General features: G+C 40.1%; 1 long non-coding RNA gene across 7 annotated transcripts in view; it reads left to right on the top strand.

The window, feature by feature from the left end:
- Positions 1–21333: 21333 nt before the first annotated feature.
- LOC102159091 (uncharacterized) overlaps positions 21334–26175 on the top strand; it is a 421098-nt gene continuing 416256 nt past the window's right edge. For 4 of the 7 annotated variants that reach the window (XR_014810620.1, XR_014810621.1, XR_014810617.1 and 1 more), the window contains exon 1: positions 21334–21502. This is a non-coding gene — a long non-coding RNA (uncharacterized LOC102159091). Of the gene's footprint in view, positions 21503–21938; positions 22129–26175 lie in introns of all 7 variants that reach the window. The other 3 variants (XR_002345851.2, XR_014810616.1, XR_014810618.1) reach the window with 1 other exon arrangement.

Raw genomic sequence — 26175 nt, 5'->3', positions numbered from 1 at the left:
CAGATGAGAAAGGCGAAGTTCCTCTTTTTTGAGTTTTTAAAAAATTTTTGATGTAATGCATTTTTGTCTAGCCTGATGAAGAATAATTCATTTCTCAAAGTACTTTCAGTGATACGTGTGATTTTATTTAATATTTCAAGCGCCATCTTCATGTTTACTTGGATCCATCCTACGCCATATGAAATGTGGAATAATAAAAACACGTTAAGTGCTTACTAAGTGTTGAGACCTTTTCTGAATGCTCTACATGTATTAGCTCTTTCATTATTACAACTACCCTATGGGAGAGTTGTTATGATTTACATGCCGTAAAACACAATAAGGAAGCAGAAGGAGTTTAGGTGATTTGCTTAATGTCATACATCAGTTACGAGGTTGAACAATCTGACTCTAGGCCTTGGCTCTTCACTGCGACTCTAAACTCTGAAAAGACAGATACTGAGGCCCTGCCCTGTTCAAACGAGTTGCATGTCAGCAGCCTGCAGGTCTCAGGAGATCTGTGCCCTGGAAACTCAATCTCTTGGCACCCCAGAAATTGTACGTTTCCTTGAGGACTGACTTCAGGAACTCCAGGCTTTATCTTCTGTTTGGAATAATCTAAACCCAAAGTAGGCAATTCAGTTTTGTTTTAAAATGAGGAAGATTTAAGGATAAAATCCAGCCTTAAAAACATAGGAATTTACCTCACTGTGCTATAGGGTTGTAGTGTCTAATTCACTGGAACATTATTTTCTGGATACTAAGTCCTTCTGAGATTTATCTCTGTAAGTTTATAGGCAAAAGGAAGGACCCTTTGAGAGGAAATGGCTAATGTGACCTAGCTCTCTAAACAGGACAAAGCTTTAAGGGTAATTTCTGCCATTCAGCTCTTCTGTGACCCAAGCAATAAATGACAGTCTTTTAAAAACGGTGCCATCTTATCGAATTCTTGGGCATCGAGCAAGGAAGAACTTGAGTGATTTCTCCACACTTGTAAGGTCAAGAGGAGTCATACTCGGAGACCTCTGTTATAAAAGAGGAATTGTTTATGGCCATTGAAAAAATCCTGGCAGAACTGTCCATCAAATTTTATGAAATGTGTGAGTTACTTTGGTATCAGCTTTCTGGATCTAGTTTTCTTTCTAGAATATTCGGAATCAAACCCTTTCCTCACTGGCTGATTTCTTACTGATAAACACAAAGCTGTCTTATGTCCTTTTTCTTCCTTTCCTGTTTTTGTTGACTCTCTTCACATCTTTTTTTCTTTGCTTCATCTCCTGTTCTGAGACTATACACTAATTGACTGTCTCTCAAAATGGGCTCCATGGTCCACTGGGGTCAGAATAGGCTAGAATGCTTATTATAAATGCACATTTCAGGCCCTACCTCAATTGTACTAAAACAGATTCTTTAGGAAGGTGCCAAGGACTCTGCATTTCAGGAATCTCCTGAGAAATTCTTATCCACACTGAAGCAAAGAGGGTCTAGTCCAGTAGGTTTCTGACTTAATGATGGAACCCTTGTTACAATGAATGTCTAGGGCCTGGTCCAGGGTTTCTGATTCAAGAGGTCCTGGGTGGGGACTGAGAACTTGCATGTCTATGAAGTTCCTTGGTGATGGTAATGCTGCTGGTTTGGAAACCCCACTTTGGGAACTCCAGAGAGTGAGAAGCTGTGGTCTAATCCTTGACTCTTTATTTATTTTTTTATAGTAATTTTAATTTTTTCCATTATAGCTGGTTTACAGTGTTCTGTCAACTTTCTACTGTACAGCATGGTGACCCAGTTACACGTATCTGTATACATTCTTTTTTCTCATGTTATCATGCTCCATCCTAAGTGCCTAGATACAGTTCCCAGTGCTATACAGCAGGATCTCATTGCTTTATCCATTCCACAGGCAATAGCTTGCGTCTATTAACCCCAAATTCCCAATCCATCCCACTCCTCCCCCTTGGCAATCACAAGTCTGTTCTCCATGTCCATGATTTTCTTTTCTGTGGAAAGGTTCATCTGTGCTGTATATTAGACTCCAGATATAAGTGACTCTTTTAACTGAACGTGCTCTAAAATGTTAAATTTAAGCATTTTGGTTGCAGAAATTAAAATGCTAAGAAAAACGACGACATTTCTCTCCATGTCTCTGTGGGGACTCTGCTTGTTCAACTCAGCTCATCCTTCAGAAGGTGTCTCCCACCCCATTCAGGAAGGCTTGATCCACACAACTGTAAGTCATCTCTCTCTCACAGATGCTCCCCCTGCCCCCCGCTTTCCAATTGCTCAAGGGCACTGACTGCTTTCTACATGGTGTACAGTTATTTGTGTTTGGGGGAGCTATTTCATCTTTCCAACGATACACTGAACTCAAACACGAGGTTTGTGCCTTTTCTTATTCAGTCTTGCTTCAGAGAGGTATTTACTTGGTGCTCAACTGATGCTTGATTAATGAGTGAATGTTTCAGTAGGAGAAGGATAAACTGAATTCCTCTGTTACAGCTTGACTGTTTAGCTTTATATTTTCCATTTGAAGCATCTGTCTTCACAGCAGTGACTACCATTCTTTAATTTAGCTGAGGTCATGTTTGGGATGATATCTTAATAGTAAAACTTACTAAAATCCAAGGGACACGTCAGTAAAGCTTTTTACTGCTTTCCTAGAAATAATTCTCTACTCTGGCCACACATAACTGTGGTTCCGGACCAACAACACCCGTCTCATTTGGGAGTGTGTTAGAACACAGAATCTTGACTACACCCCAGAATCAGAATCAGAATTGGAATCAGAATATATAGGTACTTTGTGCATTCAATTTTGAGAAGCACTGCATTACTCAGAAGCATTTCCTTCTGACTGAAAATAGAGTACTGAGAAACAGTGATGATCAGTGCTGGAATTTTTGTTAGCGGTGGTTGTAAGTTTGTTTAAAAAGATTTTTTTTTTTTTATTTGCAAGATACCCTTGTGGTAACTGGGAATTCTGTTGTGGGTTTGTAACCATCATCAAAGTTCTTATTAAATGGGCTTCATATTGTGCTAGACACTATTAAAGAAAAGTATTAAGGAAAAATAATGAACCTGAGATTTACCACAAAACTACACACGATTGATGTGGGTAAGCACATATTAAGACATAATTAAACACATGAAGCATATAGATGCAGCATCAATACAACATGAGTGGATGTATTTTTGAATGCTTTTGATATTATTCATCCCCTATAACTCACATGTCTTTGATTTGAGAGTTTTCAGAACAAGATATTTTTAGCTATTTACATACAGAAATTTGATATTAAACAGTAACCTGCCATAAGGATAAAGGCACCTCCTCTTTGACTTTCATTAATAGTGTAACTCATGTATAAATGGGTCAGGGATCAAAGGCATAAAAACAGTTTTAAATAAATTCTCAAAAGTAAGGGGAAGTGTTTATATGCTTTGAATTAAAATGTTTACACATAATTTAGGGTTCAAAGTATGTCATTATTATCCAAACATGAAAACATTATTTAGGCTTTTTTGAGATTACTGTGCTTATAATATTGATCTTTCTTGTTCCCTAGTGAGTGGATTGGATTATGCAATATTTAATATGTGAGGCTTATGTGGGATATGAACTTTCTTGGTTAATAGGGTCTCTTTCTTTTTATGGCTGTTGTTATTCTCAAAGATGATGGAGTTCACGTCATGGTGCAGCAGAAATGAATCCAATTAGGAACCATGAGGTTGCAGGTTCGATCCCTGGCCTCGCTCAGTGGGTTAAGGATCCCACGTTGCAGTGAGCTGTGGTGTAGGTCACAGACGCGGCTCGGATCCCTTGTTGCTGTGGCTCTGGCATAGGCTGGTGGCAACAGCTCTGATTAGACCCCTAGCCTGGGAACGTCCATATGCCACAGGTGAGGCCCTAAATAGACCAAAAAAAAAAAAAAAAAAAAAAAAGATGCTCATTAGTAAGGTCAGAGTGGCTGCTCTGAGAGCATCCCCAGAAGTGGATGAGTGGATCAGCAAGTCTGCTGAAGGAGTTTGGGAACTTTATGTATCTTGTTCATTACTATGTTGTTTTTCATTCCTCTAGGACATTTTGTGTGACATAATTTAACCAAAAGAAGAACAGTGTAATTAAAAAGCTATTTAGGATATGGATTGTAATACTGATTGTAAACATTTTGTTCTCCTAGGCCTGAGAGCATTAGAACAAGGGAATATAGCAGTTAATTATAACACTATCGTTAACATTTTATATAATGTTATAGTATTTGGATAAATTATTTCTCTACCACTGAAGACCTAATGGTCTATATAACATTATATAAAATGTTAACGATAGTGTTATAATTAACTGCTATATTATCATTGCTGTTAAACTTCTAGCACAAAATAATCAATATATTATAATAATTTTGTTTCACTGATGTTGTCTTTACTTGAGACTGTGGGATTGAAAACAACCAATGCATGCTACTATTTCAAGAAACAATATGACCATGGTCATTAGGAGCAGAACAAAATAATACCCATCTCTTCTTAATGGGAGAATTAAAACATCCCCAAATTTGACCTGTACTTAGTTCTAAGTCACATGAAAATTAGCATTGTAAACAGTCAGGTCTCATAAGCAGGATTTCCCCATGGGGAACTTCACTTTCTTTCTCTTTTTCTCTCCCCTAAAACATAAAAAAGAGGAAGTCCTGAAATCAGTAATGGATTGCATAGCATAGAGAAGGCATTTGATGCGTATTTGTAGAAATAAGTAAACTTAGTATTGGGGGGGAAGTTGACCTCTCAAAACAAAAAATAGTATTTAAAATATGAACATGGATTTCAGTAATTCGCAACAAAAAGTCAGCACTTACTGACAGAATATAGAAGGTAATCATATATGTTTTGTATCGGTAATAATCAGCCGATATGCATTTCAGTCTTATATTAATGTGCTTTAATGTTCAAAATAATAAACTTCTATATAAATGCATATAAGTTCCTTGATCTCACTCTATGTTAGTTTTCTAAATCAAAGCAAGTTTAAAGTAAAATAAATTGGTTCTCAGAGATGAAATAGTTCAAAAGACTAGGGCATTTTTTTTTTCTTAAGTGCAAATCTGGACTTAGGTTTAGAATTGCACGTCTGGAAAAACTATTCATAATCTGCTTCTCTCCTTTTCTTTTATTTTTGCACATATTTATTTTGGCCAGCTGGTGAGACAGATCTTTTTCAGGGGCTCAGCCTACAGTCTGAATGTGGTTCTTCAAAACCAATCTTTGGATCAAATTCCTGTCTTACTTGCTCCGGTGTCTGAACAGTGTTAATGTCACAGGGGCATGGTGATCCAGTTGTCTGTCCCAAAAGCCTGGTGGCTTGCCAAGAAAAGAGGTTAGTTAGGAGGCCACACACTACCCTGCCTCACGAGGGCAAGGATGTTGTCGTACGGTCCTTGGGCAATCTGTCTCACCTTTGCATCTCCCAGGTCAGCCGATTACTCTGAAGGTAGACACAGGGGTCCCCAGATAAAATAAATGGTCTCTCACTTCCTTCCCAGCATGGTTGTCACCTGGTGTAGTTCTGTCAGTACATCTATGGGCTCACACAAAGGTTAGTTCAAGGAGGACGGGGCTGGAAAGTTATTCTAACTGAATGTGGGATTTTTCACTTCTATCAGCTATAACGTTGGAACACAAACCACAGGATGTTTAAAGGGTTCTATACCTCACAGTCCCATAATCTTGAATGTGTCTCAAGTGTTGTGGTCATAACATGGAAACATTCTGCTGGTAAACCCCCTGAGCATCTTGCCTTCCTTCCACTGTGGTCATCTATAGACTAAATGGCCACTTTTATCTTTCCCTGCTTGAGATAGGTGAGGCATTATGGTGTAGAAAGACAATGGGTCTGGTTGTCAGAAGTAGGTTTTCTAGTCCCATCTCTACCAGTTGTGTCCACTCAGCTGCTGTGAACCAGTTTTCAGGATAGGGTCCGCAAGTCACTTCTAGCCTTAAGATCTGTGGATTGGATGGGAATAGTATTACCTACTCAGCCTACCCAACTGGGTTGTTGTGGAATTAAAGGAGATCATATTTATGAAAGTACTTTGTAAGTCCTCTACAAAAGATTAAGGAATATGATACTATTAATTCCTTCTGAAGAATCAAAATAGCTTGCAATTTACTTTTAATCTTCAAGACTGTGTATATATCTTTTGTATTTAGGTCTTTAATGATGTATACCATAATGCAAGACAAATGAACACACTAATCTCTCTCTCACTAAGATGTTACTTCAAGTCATTCTAAAGCAAGAGGCTAGAGGGAGGAACTGTTTTTTTTAAAAAACAGAGGTAAAATTAATCCCCAGGTACAGAGGGTTCTGAACCTGTTCCCTACTCCTTTCAAAGTTCTGAGAAGCAGGTTGGTTTACTGTTTCACACCAGACACTGCTTAAACAGAGCTGGGGACTCAACATAATATCTCCCCCAGGTGGGGAAAAAAGTGCTGTGGTCCAGAGCACCCCAAAGCTAGGGACCAGTGGGTGGTGATGGCAAGAGGGGCACACTCAGAGCCCAAAGGGAAATAATGATATCCTTTTTTTCCCCCTGGCTGTCACTGTTGAGACACACAGCATTAAATTAGGTCATTTATCCAGTTGTGATATTAAAAAAATATTTTCCATTGTTCCAACTCGCAGCATGACACAGAAACTAAAATAGTTCTACTATTTTATATCTATCTGTCTATCTATCTAATCTGTTATCTATCTATCTATTTATCAATGTCTATACTTGGATGCAGTTAAGAATACCATAGAAAAAATAAGAGTACTCTTTGGGGTACTGAGTGTTCCTTAGGGGTACTGAAATGAATTCTGCATGTACATTAGTCTTCTTTGAGGACAGGAACCATGTCTTAGGCTTTTTTTATATGCTCTCCCCTACCCTAACAGCATCAGATCTAACTTTTGGTCCATAGCATGTACTTGATAACTTGATACTTAATAACTTGGTACTTGAGAGTAGGTATTGATGAAGAGATGGATGCTCAGAGAGAGAGAACCACTGAGGGAGGAGACCCCATTCTTACTCCTCTGCTCTCATGTCCTTGAGTTTTGAGCATATGGTTAAAGCTAATGGTTAAGCACTATCCTTACAACTGCTAGTGAAACTCAGTAAGGTGTTGCAAAGTACCCTGGGGAGGAGGATGCCAAAGGAACTCCCCGCCCTTTGCCCACTCTTCCATACGATGAAATCTAGATCACCTCAAGGTAGAAGGAAGAGGAGTCATTGAAAGTGATTTTTTAAAAAAATCAGGCTTCTGGAGAATGGTACAGATCATATGAAGGGGGCCAGCAGAGTTTATAATGGTACTGAAATTTAATTTCAATGCTGACCTTTTATTTGACATTTTAGATAATGCTATGGATGTGCTCAGTTATTTGTTCTTAATGTATTTTCCATCTTTTAGGGGCTCTAATCTACTTATATTCAAAGTCAATAAAAGAATAAAGTAAATTTTTGGCTTAAAAATCCACTTTTAAAAAAGGAGCTCATTCACAATAGCAACAAAATATGCAATGAATACGAATTAAGCAATATTTAAGACTATGGAAAAAGTGTCAAACTTTACAAAGGCAAAAGAAAATATTGGAAAGAAAAATCATGTTCTGAAATGAGAGGAGTTCATTATATATTTGTTGATTTTTGAAAATACATATATGAAGTTACAAATTCTATTAGAACTTAAAACACAGTTCTGAAGTTTATCTGATCAGATTGACAAAAGTTTAAAAGCTTGGAAACCCTAAAATCTATGAGGCTGTGGAGCAATGGAAACTCTTATATGCTGCTAGTAGCAAAGTAAATGTGTAAGTACTCTGGAGAGCAAAAGGACAATACCCCATATAAAGTTGAAGGGTGTATACCCCACAACCTGGCAGCTCTACTGATCAGTATACCTCCTCAAGAAATTCCTATTTGTACATGTGAAGATAGGGACAAGAATGTTCACAGCAAAAGAAACCACCTAAAACTTCATTTACAAGGTAGTGGATAAATAACTTAAATGATACATTCCATTCCTACAATGGAATATTAGGAAACAATGAAAATGAAAGACTAGAGCTACATGTATCAGTTGCACAAACTTCGCAAACATAATATTGAACACTATCAGTGTAAAACAAGTGAATATATTAATACACATAGTAAGAATTTAAGTGAAAGGGCCTTAAGATGTAGTGGGTACACGAGGGTTCATTTTATTCTTCTCTATGCCTTTAAAATGGTTTAAAATTTCCAGAACGTCTTGAAAAATGTAAAAGGATAAATGGGTAAGACTAGCACAATTTCTATTTGAACAAAACAAAGCCATCATGAGGCCCTCACCATACCATACCAGGTATTACGAGGGATTATAAAGCTAAAATAAAGTGCATGGCATGGGCAGAGGAATGGGATGATGACTAAAAGAAAAAGTACAAATTTCTCAAACTGGTCCATTTATAAAAATTTGGTATTTAACTAAACAGGGGAACAGTGAAAAGGGAATGAAATTTTTACCAAATAGTATTTGGACAACTGGATAGCTACTTGCAAAACACACAGGGACAAACCATGGCTAACTATCTGCCACCATGTGCCAAGATAAATTCAAAGAGATTAAAGAAATTTAAACATCAAACAAATTCACAAGAATGGTATAAAAATTTGTTGAGTATTTATATAATCTTGAGTGTGGTAGATTTTCTTTCTTTCTTTCTTTTTTTTTTTTTTTTTTTGGCTTTTTGCCATTTCTTGGGCCACTCTCGCGGCATATGGAGGTTCCCAGGCTAGGGGTCCAATCGGAGCTGTAGCCACCGACCTACGCCAGAGCCACAGCAACGCGGCATCCAAGCCACGTCTGCAACCTACACCACAGCTCACGGCAACGCCGGATCCTTAACCCACTGAGCAAGGGCAGGGATCGAACCTGCAACCTCATGGTTCCTAGTCGGATTCATTAACCACTGCACCACGACGGGAACTCCAGATTTTCTAAATCTAACAACAAATCCAGACATTGTGAAAGAGAAAGGTGGATAGATATGGCCATGTACAAATTTAAACTACTCTACATCAAAAAATACTATAAAAATGACAAAGCATATCAAACATATTTACAACATACATGAAGACTTGTTGAACATAACAATGAGCCCTACCACAAGAGGAAAAAAATACAAATTTCATTTATTTTTAAAGTTTTATTGAAGTAGAACTGATTTACAATGTTGTGATAATTTCTGCTGTACAACAAAGCGATTCAGTCATACATGTACACACATTCATTCTTTTTCATATTTTTTTCCCATATAGATTATCACAGATTATTGGGTAGAGTACCCGGTGTATACAGTAGGTCCCTGTTGGCCAACCATTCCACATACCACAGTGCACATATGCCAGTCCCAAACCCCCAGTCCATCCCTCCCTGCAACCCATCCCTTTTGATAACCCTAAGTTTGTTTTCAGTCTGTGAGTCTGTTTCTGTTCTGCAAACAAGTTCATTTGTATCCTTTTTTTAGATTCCACATATAGGTGATGTCATGTGATGTTTGTCTTTCACTGTTTGACTTACTTCCAAACATACAAATTTTAAAATGGGCAAAAAATATAACTCCAAAAGGAAGAAATCACACAAGTAATATACATTATAAAATATTTAAATACACAAATAATAAAATATAATAACAATATCCAGTGTTTAAGCAAATGGCCACTTTCATTCATTCCAAGAGGGAAATTAAATTGGTCTAAGTGTTCTGAATGATTTGGCAATAATCAAAAACTCTTTAAAATATACCTATCCCTTGACCTAGACATTAGACTTCTATAAATGTGTCATAAGAAATGATTAGAAATATAAGCAAATATTTGGATAGCATGCCCTTAAAAGTTCTGTTTTTAAGATAAGAAAATAAGGAAACACTCTAAAATCTACAAAATCTAAATCTACAAAAGCATATAGGTTAAATGACTTATGGTCTGTTTATACCATAACATGTTATTTCTCTGTTAACTGTGTATCATAGCTGAATTTTTTTTCCATAGCAAGATGTTCACAATGTATTGTTAAATATATAACTACAAGATAATGTGGAAGTATGCTTTTGCTTACATAAGTATCTAGAAGAATATATAAAATATTGTGTTAATACTCAATCTTTGGTTCGACTGAGGGGTTAAAGATTTTTCTTAATTTTGTTTATATATATTTTTCTAAATATATATTTTTTGCTAAAGGTGTATTTTCTACATTTTTGAAAAGAGAAAAAACTTGACATTGAATTTTTAAGTCCTTTTTTAAAATTTTGAAACTGTAAAGCAATTCTGAAATTAAAAGCAAATATTCATGAACTGTAGGAGTCATGGAAGCATTTTCTATAAGTAGAAATTATTACCTTTGATTACAACTAACAGGTGTTGGATAGATTTCATGGAATTTTGACCATCGTTCCAGTTAGTATTCATAAAATGTGTGAAATAAAGTATATTGCACTTATCATATATTTAATACCTAAAAATAAGATTCTTAGTATCTCTGGGCTATTACCATTATTTTTACATAGTTAACTAGGAAAATACCCCTGTAGAAAGAGTTTGTGCATTAACGACTTTATAAGTTGTTTGAGTAAATAAATAATATGTGCCTAGGGATTGTGGGCCATGAAACAGCTCCCCGCCCCTGAGGTGAGGAGAGATTGTGTGGCATCCAGAAAACCTTCCTGGAGGATATGCCTTCCTGGTAAGCATGGGTGAGAATTATTTCCTATATGATAATTAAGCTGTTCATTATGTCTGCCCTGCCCCTCTCTCCAGCAGACAGATTTCTTTTTATCTTGTCTTTTTGGGGCTGCACTCGTGGCATATGGAGGTTCCCAGGCTAGAGGTCCAATTGGAGCTGCAGCTGCTGGCCTACACCACAGCCAGAGCAATGTGGGATCCGAGCTGCGTCTCCAACACCACAGCTCACAGCCATGCCAGATCCTTAACCCCTTGAGCGAGGCCAGGAATCCAACCTGTGTTCTCATGGATGCTAGTCGGAAACTAGTATCTGAATCACAGCGTTTCTGCTGAGCCACAAACGGGAACTCCCAGATCTTTCTAATTATGATCGGCAGAGCTGTTATTTGTGAAATTTCACTCTCTGAGCACATAGAAATTTGGCAGCCTAAAAGAGTGTTCTGTGCAGTAGAAGAATGTAAGTTTAGGACTGAAAACTGACAAGCGATCCTGCTTGTTCATGTTACTGAATCAAGTCATTGTCAGGTCTCTCTTCTGCTAAGGAATCCTTAATGACTTCCTTTTAATGCAGCAAATTAGACTCTTTGAGCTGGTGCACTCAGTGCTCCATTTCCTAGCAATCCTAACTTTCTGACCACATTTCCCACTATTTTCTTTCCTGTATATCCCTGCCCAGACAGTGGAACCACCTGCTTTTCTTTTTAAGCATATCCAACCTTACCTTTTTCAATGCCATTGCTCAGATGGTTTCTCTTTGAGAATGCCTTCTGCATCACCTTTGCACACACTCATTTTTACCGCAACTCTTAGCTCCTACACAAAATCTTTCCAAATTCTCCCAACATAGAAATCATCTCTCTTTACCACCCTGCCAGTGCAGACTTTATCTGTGACTATATAGTGTCCATTTCTAACTGTATGACAGATATTTGTGTACTTATAGCAGCGATTAGTGCTACTTTAAGCTTTTAGATGGGAAGACCTACGTGTAAATTACTTTTGTTTTGCAAAGCACTTAACCCAGTGCCTTGAAATAGAAACATTTGTTGGATTAATGAATGAATGAAATGCCTAATTATGACCCTAGCCACTAAACCCCTGAGTTCATTTGCATCTAATTTGAATTTCCTGGGCCAGCTACCCAGAGGTAACAGCTGGTGGTCCTGTTAACAGTAACGCACATACTTTTGGTTCTTGCCTCCATCACTGCTATGGGCTTCTATTTAGGTCTCCTCGGAGTCTCATGGTAAGTTGTGGGAGGCCCTGAGTACTATGTCCTGGGGATTCATACCCACAAACAAACCTCAGTGGCCGTTATGTCAGTGGCTGCCATCTGTTCCTATAAAGCTCTGCCTTCCTTTGGTAACTTTTCTAATAGAGGCTTCTGTTGCTGATTAAAAGCCCCTTGGAGGACCTCACCAATGTGGACTCTGCTAGGATTCTCCTTTATGTATCTTGTCAAGGGCCTGACTCCAGGGTAAGATGCAGTGGTCCCCAAGAAGTCAGGACAGAGAGGAGCCAGGGGCCACCCTACTGCTCTTCACTGCCCCATTGATATGGTATCCTGCCTGCCAGATCCTTTCACTTATTCTTTTTTTTTTTTTTGGTGGGGGAGGCGGGGGGTGGTGGTGGTAAAAAATTATCCATCTTTTTTTGTTATGAGAGCCTTATTCTCACAGTAAGAGTCTTAAAAATAGAAACCATATCAGTCATCTATTTAACCAATCCCTACAGCATTTTAGAAGCAACTAGAGAATTCCACAATGAGCAGATTTAGAAACCTCGAATGAGGGAGGCTGACTATAAACTAGGCAAAGCGTGTCAGTCCTCTAAATGGCAAAAACACCAACAACCATAACCAGCCTCCTTAGCCATTTAACCTACTGTTTTGTGTCTTTCCTGCATCGGCTACGGCCACCCTTTGGCACACTTGGAAATGTTGGCTTCAGGGCAGCCTCAGGACTTCACTATGCTGAAAACAGAATGTGTCTCTTCGGTGCCACAACTGAGAGGATGAACTGTCACTTGGGTGGAGGAGCACCCCTTGGGGGTGGGAAAGGGAGTCCCCCTCTGCAGGTAGGCAAGGACAAAAACGCCTCACTTTCCTCCATGGTGAAGACAATGGTGCCCTTACCGTTTTGCACTTCATTTCCCTTGAGCTGCTGTCCTCTCTCCTATGCTGGCAAGTGTATGAGTTTGGCAAGGAGGTTGGCAAGCATTTCACAAGACAGTAAAGGTTAAGGTACGGTGGAGGTTGTTTAGTGCAGAATTGTAAATATTTGTTAAAGGCTTGTGGAGCTGCTTCTTTTGATACCTCTAATCCACCGAGACAGAAATAACTTCAAAGCCATGCCTAGTCTGACTTGGTCCTCAACCAAAGGGAAAGATCAGCTACTGCTAAAGTATGTTTCACTCACAGCCAGGCAGCCTGCCTTAGCAGGCATCCTGGAGATGAATCATCAGTTAATTGTCTCCGGGCACTTGTACATGTGCTTAGGAACGTCAGTAGGGCAGGAGTGGAGCTGCATGAATACATGTGAAGGGGCCTTTAGTGTATACTGTTCCATGCTATCAACAGCGGAACGAGAAGTAAGGCTTGTGTCCATTCAGAAGGATGGGCTGAGCTGGCTCCTCTGCCCAGAGCACAGCAGGCTTCCTGCTGTGCTGCTCCAAGTGGCACGAGAGAAGGATCTCTACCTTTCCAGCTTCTCTAGGGAGTTCAGAGTAGGGATGTCTCAAATTTTCCTGTGAGATCTGAGCATCTGAGGAGGAGAGGAGAGTGATTTGGAGGCCCTCTTACGATTGCAAGTGGGTTTTGAAATTCCGGTATATTTTTTTTTTCATATTTTAAATTTCTGTAGGAAATTGCCATTGAATCCAGTTTCTTTTTTTTCTTTTTTTTTTTTTTTGTCTGTTTTGCTATTTCTTGGGCCGCTCCCGCGGCATATGGAGGTTCCCAGGCTAGGGGTTGAATCGGAGCTGTAGCCTCCGGCCTATGCCAGAGCCACAGCAACGTGGGATCCGAGCCGCGTCTGCAACCTACACCACAGCTCACGGCAATGCCGGATCCTTAACCCACTGAGCAAGGGCAGGGACCGAACCCGCAACCTCATGGTTCCTAGTCGGATTCGTTAACCACTGCGTCACAATGGGAACTCCTGAATCCAGTTTCTTGATTTTCTTCCATCTCCATATTATACTCTTATGTTCATCTCATAGATCTTATTTGTTCCCCAAAGCAATGAAGAACAGGCAGGAGTGGCAGTTTCCATTGTGGTGCAGTGGAAACGAATCCGACTAGGAACCATGAGGTTGCAGGTTTGATCCCTGGCCTCCCTCAGAGGGTTAAGGATCCAGCATTGCCATGAGCTGTGGTGTAGTTCACAGATGAGGCTTGGATCCCACATTGCTGTGGTTGTAGCATAGGCTGGCAGCAACAGCTCCGATTGGACCCCTAGCCTGGGAATCTCCATATGCCACCAGTGAGGCCCTAGAAAGACCAAAAAAAAAAAAAAAAAAAAAAAAAAAGAAGTGAATGGAACACATGTTGCCATCTCTAGGGAGAAATGGATTACATGATTGACTATGTCTGACTAATGAACACTCTAAAAAGAGTGAACAGAGACATTTTTACATCTTCTACTGTTCCTAACATCACTTAAATATTTAACTCAATAATAGTGGTATGATTACTACTATCTTTATAGGCAATACTACAAACTTCTTATATGGATTCTTGGCTACAAGCAAGTGTAAATTCTACTCTATCATGTTTTATGTCTAAATTGTTAACGTCATATAACTCGACTTAACAACTGAAGAGAGTTTCGAAACTTTGGAAAATCTCTGGGCTGAAGTCTGCTTCTTCCGTGGCCATTGCTTCCTGAATTTGAGGGTGAGGCTTGAGGCTGGACATCAGCCTCCCAGCCACGTTCACCAGTAGAATCATTCTCTGAAGGACTCTCACAATTATTCAGTGGAAGAAACACTGGGCTAGCCAAAGAGCGCTCAGGAGGTAGGAGAAGGTCTGAAATCATGGATACTGATGTAGGAAATGTTTCATCAAGGAGAGTGCTATCAGATTTAATGTCTCTGAGTTTGATAAGAAAGAGCATTGATATAAGTCTATGTATTATTCTTCACATTTGAAGAATTTCTATGTAAATTTCTTCACATTTGTATTTTCACATTTAAAAAACACTTTATATTCATTATTGAATTCTTCCTTACAATAGCCCTCTGAAGCAGATATTAATACTATGAAATTTAGGCTTAAAGCAATTAAAGTTACAAAAGTTATTCAAGCACAGAGCTAAAATTTGAATCCATGGTGACTGATCCCCAGGCTAGTACTCTTTCTGTGACAGATCTGATTCATATGGCCAATCGAAAGTCAGAGACTGTAGCAGGAAGTTTATGTGTTCCAGACAACATCTAAGGATTTTTTGTTTGGGGAGCAGCTTAATTAGGATGAGTTAGCAGAGCAGTGATTCCAATTAGTGAACTTCTGAGGTAAGCCAGGAGCAAGGAAACAAGAAGCTTGAATGAAGATGGTGGCAGATGAGAAGGAAAGGAAGGTCAGGCTGATGTTTTACAAAGGAAAACATTTATTAGAGGACCTGGTGCCTGGGTGTGAGAGACAGAGTAAGGCAGGAATAGATACTCTTCTGTTGAGGTTCAAGTGTATCTTGGCTTGTTTGTCGAATGGGAGGGAAGGCCCTAGAGGAGGTAATTTGCATACGGCTTTTACTATTTCTTAAAGGAAGGACATCTGTGCTCCTTTGGGTGATGGAGAAGGGTTATTTATTCCATGCCTGGGACTTGGTCTATATCTGAGACGAGTGGAGAGAGAAGCAGAAGGCAGAAGTGGTGAAGGTGTTTTCACAAAAGATTTTGTGAAAAATGTGGGGCCCAAGTCAGGCTGTTTCAAGGTCCAAGAAACAAAGTGGGACATGGAGCTGGAATGAGAAGCCCTCTTGAAGTTTTGTTGTAGAAGAAGCATAGCTCAGACCTGAGAGGCCCGAAGGGGATGTGCATTTTTAGGCAGACGATGTGTTTTGCAAATATGGGAGATGAGAGACAGCTCTGTGGCAAGAATGGCATCCCCTCAGAAGGTACTGGTAGCAGGGCAGCACCTGTGCTCACGTGGAGGGAGCAGGTGCAGACTCATCAGCACGTGAGATGAGACACATCCAGGGCATCTCAGTGGCACCTGGCTGGGGTGAGGGGAGGACCCTGCAGGTGGGGACAATGGGCCAGGAGACTGAATTACTGCTATTGATGTAGTTATTTCCAAAAGTTGGTGAGCCCTGGGGACATTTTGGGTCTCACTGGGACCCACACTGAGAATATTAATGTGTAATTTAACGAGGAGACACCGTCTATACCCGAATTAGGATCATTTAAGGATTGAGACCAGAACAGCAAAAATGAGCTTATTCATACAAATGTAACTTAATCCTTGCCTATTTTAAGCTTCTTATTGTGCCTTGTTACTTGATGGGACTTGGTCTGGCAACGTCCTTGGTGTTTAAGAGGTTATATTTTCAGAAAATGAGGGATTTTTTTTTCCCCCTACTTGCATGTTTCAAAATGCTTTCATGGTATGCGAAGAAAGCCACTTGATTAAAGCGTTTGCAGTTTACATTAAATCCTTTTCTTCTTTCCAAAGAATTCAAGGTTTTGGCACAAACTAAAAGGGTTAAACTACACCTGGCCTTTTCATTGTGTCATTTCACAAGCAGCGAATATTGTGAGTAAAGTCCAAAATATGACTCTTCATGCGAATATTCTGTAATTTCTTTTCCCCCACGCCCCTCTGCACTCTGCGTCCCACCCCTTACATCTCACCATGTCAACATGTTACTCACACATTAAGTACTGTGTGGTGGTGATGAAGCAAACTGGTGGTTTTATCACCCCTCCGTCAGCGAAGAGGGAGAAAACCTGTAGAGGCTAAACTTGTTGTCTTGAAGGTTCATTGTTACCTCCCCCATTCTTGCAAAACCCACTAACCAGAAGCTGCTGATAAAGGTTCAGTCTGCTCCTCCTGGGGTGTGTTTGAGATGCAAATGGAAAGGGCTGGCTCTTTAAACACACAAAACCCGTCTATACGCCGCCACCAAGTGAAGATGAGCCCGTTCTAAGCCACACGCTATTATTTTTCTTGCTCTGAGTGTCATTACCACAGGCTTTTGCCTCCCTCTCATTTGTCATCCTCCTCAAATAAATCGCTCCCATGGGAGACGGAAGCGGTGCCGCACCTTCCCGGCCCCTCTAAGCAGTCCAGCTTATTTTGACAGATTGCGCCATTAAAGCAAGTCTATTTAGTTAAAAACAGACTGCCAGACTTCCTTCCATAAATGCCAGTGAGAGAGGGACAGAGCTGTCCCTTGTTCTCAGCCCAGCTATTCTGCACATTGTTTCAGGCTTCTTGCATTTCGGACCGGAGGATGGAGGCTTGGCTGTGCAGCGCGGTGTCTTTCAGCAGTAGCCCTTCCTGGCGCTGCTCTGAGTCTTGCCTTGTCCCTGCTCCACAGTAGGGGGCAATGTCATTTTTTTTGGCAAGAATGCAAAGCAAACAGTTGTTGAAGGAAAAGTTTGGCAGGACATGTTACACAGGTCCAATTCAACAACAGCCTAATAATGACTTAATTTTTGCCCATTCGTTTTATCTTTCATAATATGCTCTCAGGCAAAGTTAGCACACATAATTCATTCATTCGTCAAGTACGTATTGCGTGCCTATGATGTGCCAGGCATTGGACTTGGCAGTAAGAATACGGTACTGAAGAAACTAAAATCTTTACTCTTTACGCTTATATTCTGGGGGGAAGAGACAGGAAAAAAATAGCATATTAGGGCTGTGTGGTTCAACATAAAATGATAGGTTATCACATATTTCATAAATCAATTTTGAAATAACTAACAATGGCATATCATTTTACAGTTTATAAATAATTTTTTTACGTGTCAGGTTAAATCATAGGCAATTTCATAAGTTTCAACTTCCACATCATCTCATCTTATTCTGATAACTCTGTGGTATTATTCTTTATCCTATTTACAAAGGATGAAAGAGTGGATTATGTAAGCCCAAGATCACAGACTCACCCAAAACTCAGGTACTCGGATAGAACAGCTAAGATAAGCAAAACCACAACCATGGATCCAGTGAGTTGCCAATTTTTAAAACACTACTGGAAAAACAAAAACTCAAGGTTAGTAGTTGCTCTGTCAGTTCTTATGTGGAGAGGGATTCGAGGAATTTCAAAAATTATGCTATTGTCACTCTCCCAGGACCCTTTCAGGCTTTGCCTCTTAAAGGGACACATACTCAGGAAACCCTGGGAGTGGGATGTGGTACAACCATTGTGGACCCAGTATACCCTTTCTAGCTTACAGTGAGACGTGATCAAAAGAACATGGTGTTTTTTTTTAGAGCTTCCATACCTGAGTCTGAGTTGAATCTCTGACTAGAGCTGGAGACTACATTTAATGAGAGAGAATCTGAGGTAGTCTGGGTGGTACCAACTCTAGAAATCAGAAACTGAAACCTCCCTTTTCAGTGCAGGCAAAGGTCTACACTGAGGAAAATCTGCTAGGAATAGATTCCAAGTTGAGAAAAGAAATAATGATGGAGGAGTTCTTCCTGTGGTGCAGTGGGTTAAGAGTCCGATGGCATCTGCTTGGGTCTCTGCAGCTGCGAGGGTTCAAGCCCAAGCCCAGTGCAGTGGGTTAAAGGGTCTACTGTTGCCACAGCTGTGGCGTAGATCACAACTGTGGTTCGGATTCAATTCCTGGCCCAGGAACGTCCATATGCTGCAGGTGTGGCCATAAAAAGGGGAAAAAAGAAAAAAGAAATAGTGATGTAAAAAGGAATGAAAAATTCTGATGAAAATGGGAGAGGGGAACAGAGGAGACATGTCTCAGAAAGCTCAAAGACATATATTTATCTCTTCAAAAGCAACACAAGGAGTTGCCATTGTGGCACAGCAGAAATGAATCTGACTAGGAACCATGAGGTTGTGGGTTTGATCCCTGGCCTCACTCAGTAGGTCAAGGATCTGGCATTGCCGTGAGCTGTGGTGTAGGTCACAGATGTGGCTCTGCTCCTGCATTGCTGTGGCTCTGGCATAGGCCAGCAGCTGTAGCTCCAATTAGAACCCTGGCCTGGGAACCTCTCCATATGCCCTGGGAGCGGCCCTAAAAAAAGAAAGCCAAAAAAAAAAAAAAAAAAAGGCAACACAAGAGGAATTCTACTGCTATGAAACTAGAAATGTTATCTACTCACCCCTCCTTCCTAAAAGTATAGTAAACCCCATCTGTCTGAAAAATAAGCAGTAGAAAAGGGATATGAGTGGATCAATACAAAACTATTCCAAAAAGGAGAATAAGAAGTAGATAACTTCCACTCAGTGAAAGATTTTAGAGTCTCCACTCAATGAAGGATTTTAGAAAAATATTTGCCCAAAGCAGATGACAATTGTAAACAAACATTTCAAAACAAGCTAAAAAACTGATAGGAATTATGAGAGAACAACAGAAATCAGAAAGATTATAGATATTGGAGGGAAGGGACATTTAAATGAAAAATAACAGAATTCACAAAAGATGCAGAAAGAAAAAAAATTTCAGAAGTGAAAAAAACTAGGAAGAAAATAAAAGAACTTAAACACAATGAATATTGCCTTTGGGAGATAGAAAAGAGGAAAAGGAAAAAAATTTAAATTAACCAGAAAGGAAGAAACAGAATTTGAGAGTAAATGATAGATTGAAGGATTGGCAAAGAAGATTCAATATATACATGGTAGGAAAACCAAAAAAAAAATGGGGTACAACAAATGCTATAATTTATAATTCAAGAAAACTTTCCTAAAAGAGAAGATGATTTCAAACCTCAGGTTAAAAGGGAGAACTTGGGGAGTTCCCGCCTCAGCTCAGTGGTAATGAACCCAACCAGTATCTGTGAGAACGTGGGTTACATCCCTGGCCTTGCTCAGTGGGTTAAGGATCTGGCTTGGCCATGAGCTGTGGTGTAGATTGCAGATGTGGCTCAGATCTGGTGTTGCTGTGGCGTAGGCCAGCGGCTACAGCTCTGATTTGACACCTAGGCTGGGAACCTCCATATGCCATGGGGACAGCCCTAAAAAAAAAAAAAAAAAAAAAAAACCAAAATTAAAATAAAAGAGAACTTGGGAAAACTGACTCTCAAAAGGCCAACATTAATACATAGTCTAGTAAGCATATGGGACTTGAAAGAGAAAAAAAAAAAATCTTCAGGGTACCCAGGCTAAAGGACAATTTGCATGTTAGGGAAAGACAATTCATGTGTTAGGGAAAGAAAATCAATTTTCATCAGACTGTTCAAGAGCCATGTGTGTGCTAGAAAACAATGGAGTGACATAATTAAGATACACAAGGAAGGGAAATGTAAGCTAAGGATTTTATATCCAGCCAAACATCTTCAAATACAGAACTCAGACCAGCTGTCCTGACCATGGTACAATACAGGAAGCATTAGTTCTGTGAACTCTTCCTAAGGAATCTACTGGAGAATGTGCCTTAGACAACTATGGTGACCAAAGAGGCATTGACAAGAGTTGCTGGATGATACTGGAGGATATGCTCCACTAAAATTAGGAAAAAGCAAAACCAAACCTGGAGGACAGATGAGATCCAGGAAGGAGGATCCAACACTAGAATGTGACACTGAGAATAATCTGATACATTCTCCTACGTGGAAAACTGTCTTTGGAAGGTGTTGGAGTGTATGTGAAATTTAGTCAGATGTCATAGTAAATTAAGTAAATAAAAAAATAAGACATTTGTCTTTCTGACTTACTTCACTCAGTATGAGAGTCACTTATATTTGGAATCTAATATACGGCACAGATGAACCTTTCCACAGAAAAAAAATCACAGACTTGGAGAATAAACTTGTGGTTGCCAAGGGGGAGGGGGAAGGAGTGGGATGGATTGGGAGCTTGGGCTTAATAGATGCAGACTGTGGCCATTGGAATGGATAAGCAATGAGATCCCGCTGTGTAGCACTGAGAACTACCTCTAGTCACTTATGATGGAGCCTGATAATGTGAGAAAAAAGAATGTATACATGTATGTGTTACTGGATCACCATGCTGTACAGTAGAAAATTGATGGGGCACTGTACACCAGCTATAATGGAAAAGAAAAATCATTATATATATAAAAAATAAGACAACAATTCCAGAATGAATAGAAGGTTGTACAAGAAACTAAATGCAATCATAGTATATTCCTTGATGTAGTATGTTACTTGAATAAGATTGATAGTTGCAGTGACAGAAAACAGTGACTGTGTACCGACCCTTTTGAGTTGGACCCCAACAAGGGTCCTTCTGTACAGTGTCATTGGAGCCAACAGAATGAGACCCCAGTTTGGCTCAGAAGCAAAGGATAACTTTATTCTTTGATTAGAGAATGGAGAGAGGCTCACCTGGGCTCTGGAGCGCGGGCTCTCCGGGAAAGGCTGTGGGCGGGGCTGGAGGGGAGTTCAGGGCGGCTGCGCGCGGCTTGGCGTCTCTGCCCCGCCGGCCGCCATCTTGAACTACGGCTCCTGCTCGGGGTTTCCAGACACGGTTGGTCTCCAGAGTTCAAGTGTCCTTTGCAGGCGTTTGGCACTAGGAATGCTGGTCTGAAAGGCCCGCTGGGAGGCTTCTGCCTTGGGCCCTTTGTGAACAAGTGAAACTGGACGAAGCACAAAGGAAAAGAAGGTTAGACTTTATTTTATTTCCCAGATTCTATTTTTATTTCCCAGGGATCGTTAATGATCTTTGCTGGTGGCAAATATAGGTATGATCCAAAAAATAAGATAAATTATATTTGGAGGATAATAAAGGGAAGCGATGGCGTGATTAATATCCGAAGCCACCAGAGTAAAAAGTCAGTAGGTACTGGATCAAGTAGTAGGATTATATTATTCATAGTATTTGGAAAAATGGAGCAAACTGGAGAATTCAGAGACTTGCTTCTGAGGCAAAAGATAAGGAGGATAAGGATGACGAGACTGTTGTTTTGGTTATATGCCTTTTAGTCCTATTTACTTTTTGAACAATGTGCATGTAATCTTTAACAGATTAAAAAAAAAAAAAAAGCCAAACAATAGAAACCCACAACTACTACCAGAGCCCTTGCTTTCACACCAAACAGATTCACTATCCATCCACATGCCCTGTTGGTCCTCACCCAGCGGAGTGACTGCCCTCTGACTGCCCCCGCCCTCGCCTATGGAGTAGGGATTCTTCCAGAAGCACTGATCACAGGTGTGAATGTTGGAAGAGCCTACTGGAGATCACCCTTTGCACTTCTTGTTTTACTGATGAGGAAATCAAGGCTGGCGGTGAGTGACTGGCCCAAAGGCCCAAGTCATTAGTTTCCAAGTCTGAATCGGACCCTAGGTTTCCAAACTTTTGATGGGTGTTCTTTCTACTGCTATAAAGTGTTCCGTCCTGTGAATTTTTCTGGCTCATGTGAATATCTCTCTCCATGCTGTTGATTTTCTCAGTATCTTGCTTTTCCAACTCTTACCCATGTTCTGTTCTGAGCTTTATTAGAATAAATCCCAGGCTTTTTTGGCTGGTTGGGGGGGTGGGAGGAGTCCTGTACGAGTTACCCTGCCCTCTGCTGCCCTCTGCTGGCGACAGATGGTATTTACTGTTTACCCTTTAGATCCAGGCCTCATCAGCCACTTAATGAAGTAATGTTATCTTTCACACTGTGGGCGTTACCGTTCACTGAAGAAAATCCTTTACTTCAGGGTACCAATGGGCCCTCTGACCTATGCCAATCTGTTTTCACAAGTCCAGTTTGTTCTAGGCCCTTCTTGCTTCTTAAAATGTAAGCTTTTTTTTTTTTTTTTTTTTTTTTAAAGTTTGGGTCTTCCTTTATTTTTAAAAATTTTATTGGAGTGTAGTTGACTTACAGGGTTGTATTAGTGTCAGATGTACAGCAAAGTGAATCAGTTATACATATACATTTATCCGTTCTTTCTTCCCCTATAGGTTATTATAGACAATTGGGTAGATTTCCCTGGGCTATGCAGTAGGTCCCTACCTAAATTTTTTAATTTTTTAAACTGTTGTCTTTGAACTAACAGTATAGACATTATCTAGGAGCTTGCTAGAAATGCAGAATCTTGGGCCTCACTCCACATTTACTGGATAAAAAACTTCGCTTTAACTAGATCTCTGAGGGATTCACGAGCACATGAAATTTGGAGAAGCACTGCTCTAGATCCAGCTCACCCACACTTCAGGAAAGAATCAAGCTCAACCTTACCTACTTGGCAGTTATCTCTGATCCATGCTAATACCTATTCCAGTCTTGTTACTTGCTAATCGGCTCATCACTGTCTCACTCTTTCCTTCTCCTCATCTTGGTGTGATGACGTTTTCAGGGAGTAAACTGCTCTGACCCAAGTTCCAGGATAGACATATTCCACTGCACCCAGTGAGATGGGCAGGACACCCCAGTTCTCTTTCCCTACTCCCTCAGCCTAAGCCTGCAGACTGTGCCTAGTCGTCTTCTGTCTACTCCTTGAAATAGGTCCTTGCTTTTTCTCTCCTAGCCAGGCCCCCTGCTCTAGAGCTTCAGGGAATGGATTCAACATAGTCTCTCCGAACTTTTTTCCCCCCATGTTGTAGTCTGACTCCACATGAAATCATGCTTATTCCTTGAAAATAAGCCTCTGGTGTTTAAAGGTTAAGGAAATCTTTCTGTAGGCTTAAAGCAGACACTGATGTCAGTTCATCTCTGGGTAAAATTACTGGGAACGGAAGTTCAAAGGAAGCATTTCCACGTTGACAAGAAGAATCTCAGAAGTAAGGTTTTGCCCACCAAAGCTTTACTTCATGAGGAAGTACTCACACTGTGTTTAGAAGGAGCAGGTGGATTATTTAGAAACTGAGAACGGACAGATTTCAGATTAGAAGGAAGAGAATGTTACTCTATTATTAGAAACAGAATTGCTTTTAAAATAGTTAAGTGGAGATTGTGAGAAAGAGGAGTCAAAATAGAGTTGGCGCAATTCAGAAAAATTTTACTCTGCAACTAGTAATATTCTGCTATTATTGAAAATTATTTAGTGAAATACACTGTTTAAGAGTTCTGAACAGAATCATTTATTTTACATATATAACACTGACATGTAGTATTTCAAATCTGTTTTTGTCATAAGCTCTATGGATAGCCAAGCCTGGGCTTCACTGGGCCATACTCACTGACCACTTGAGCTCACAGCTGAGGGTAGCAGATATGGTCTTCATAAATGTCCCAAGAAGCCTAGGAGAACCAATCTCAGGGCAAAAATCAAAGTGCCTGTGTGGTTCTGAAGAAGTTATACCAAACTCCCATTTAGCACTACTGTGACTACACCAGCACCTGTTGCTTTGTGCTGAAGCCAAGAATCCAATTTTGCAATTGTAGCGCGTTAGCGAGATGTCAAAGGAGGTTGTCAAATCCTCAGGCCTGGCCGACTGTCCACTGATTTATACATTTCTATTTGTGCCAACACAAGCACATGCCTTATCACACATGAAGGAATTCCATAGTGAAATCATAAATGACAGATTGTAATGCCAAGAATTCTGAGCAACCAGTGAGTGTCCGGGCTCTTCTAGAACTTTCTACAAGCCCTCAATAGAGTAGGTAGAGTTTTAGAATGATTGATCCCTCAGCTGAAGCTTATTCAAGTCACTTTCTGGAGGAAAATGCTGCTTATCGGGGAGCTGTAATTTCTCTTTGCATTCTGTCTTACCCACTGACCAGCAGGTAGGGAGCAAGGGTGAAGAACCACGTCCTGAGGACCAGTGTTGACCAGGTGAAGTTCTAGAAGGGAGATAGTGTTTGGGTGCCATCAAAACCAACAAGGGCATTTCTAGTGCAAACAGAAATGTCTTCCCTGAGGACAGGCATTTAAGGGCGCTCACCTTTTCACTTCTTGGAAAAGATCATAAGTTCAGTAAAGTGTGTGATTTTCTTTAGATGTTCTGTATGATTTTTCCTGTGAGATTTCTCTTTGTGCCCTTTTTGTGTCTGATTTTTTGTGTTTCTGGGTACAAAAAAAAAAAAAAAAACAACCAACCAACCAAAACCCAATGTTTTTATTATGACTGGTGGCAAAAGCCAGCCCGGCCAGAGGTGTTTGCCTTTTCGCTGTCTCTTCCTCACTGCAAGCTGCTTATTGTTGGGGGCAAGGGGCTTGCAGAGTGAATAAAACTGGGTGAGCTTAAAAAGAAAACCAGGGACAAAGAAAGTGGCTATATTGAGTAAGTTTAAAATGCCCTACTTTCTGCAGAGATGCATATAACAAACTAACCTCTGAGAGCCACATCTATAGCCTCATTAAATGCGAGGAGCTGGGAAAAAACCTCCAGAGTTTATTAGCCTATTTCTTACTCCATCCTTGTCCTTATGCTGGTGAAGGAGGAAAGAAAGGGGAAGGGAGAGAGAAAGAATCATATTTAGAATGACAGCAGTAAACTTGAAGAGATGAAGTGGAAATAAAAGCTCAATAACTAAAATAACATCAGTTTTGGAAAAATAAAGAGATGAGAAATTTTGCATATCCCGGTCTCAGTACATAATCCATGAAATGTGTATCTGCTTAGTCATTAAACAGAACGCAGAGCAGCATCTGCACCACAGATGTCCTCAAGTGCATGTCTATGTGTGATGTTTAAAAACCATCCTGGGGAGTCCCCCAAACAAAATTGACTCCAAAAGTGACTATTATTCACCTTCAGAAAAGTGAAGGCTAGCAGGTCCTCACTGCCTGTTCCATTGGCCAGTTTTGTAATTCCTAAATCTGATATTTGTTAAATGTATATGGCATACCTGGTACTTTGTAACTCTGGGGTACAGCTATAAATATGAATGGGGTACATCCCTACCCAGGAAGTTACATTCTAGTCAAACAAATAGGATATTTACATATCAAATAAATAATTAAGGCATAGGATAGGACATGATGAAGTCTCATTGTGGTACAACCGAATAATACAACATTTATTAAAAACCTGCTATGTACCAACTTCTGTACTAATTATGCTACGCCTATTAACACATTTTTCCTGACAACAATCCTCTGGGGTGGAAACAGTGGAAACAATTATTATCTCCATTTGCAGAAGAGGAGATGGAGGCAGAGAAGGTTAATATCATCACCAGACTCTAAGTGGCTGAACTAACATTCAAAACTGATAGTCTGGTTCTTGTGTTCCAGCTCTAACCGCTGAGATTTTCTGCCTCTCAGAGTGAGAAGGGAGGAGAACAGGGGCCAACATCATCTGGGTAGTTTCTTCAAAAAAAGCGTGGTTTGATCTGGCTGCAGAAGTGCTAGTGGGCATGTGTGAATTGCCAGAAGCAGGGCTGGAAGGGCCTTTCTGCT

This window comes from Sus scrofa, chromosome 7 (genome assembly GCF_054392235.1).
Source record: "Sus scrofa isolate SSC_HxYL_T2T_F1_AM1 chromosome 7, Sscrofa_HxYL_maternal_Yorkshire_Landrace_v2.0, whole genome shotgun sequence".
In the NCBI taxonomy this organism is placed as follows: domain Eukaryota; kingdom Metazoa; phylum Chordata; class Mammalia; order Artiodactyla; family Suidae; genus Sus; species Sus scrofa.
The sequence above is the reverse complement of the archived record's forward strand: the minus strand, read 5'-3'. Positions and strand labels throughout refer to the sequence as shown.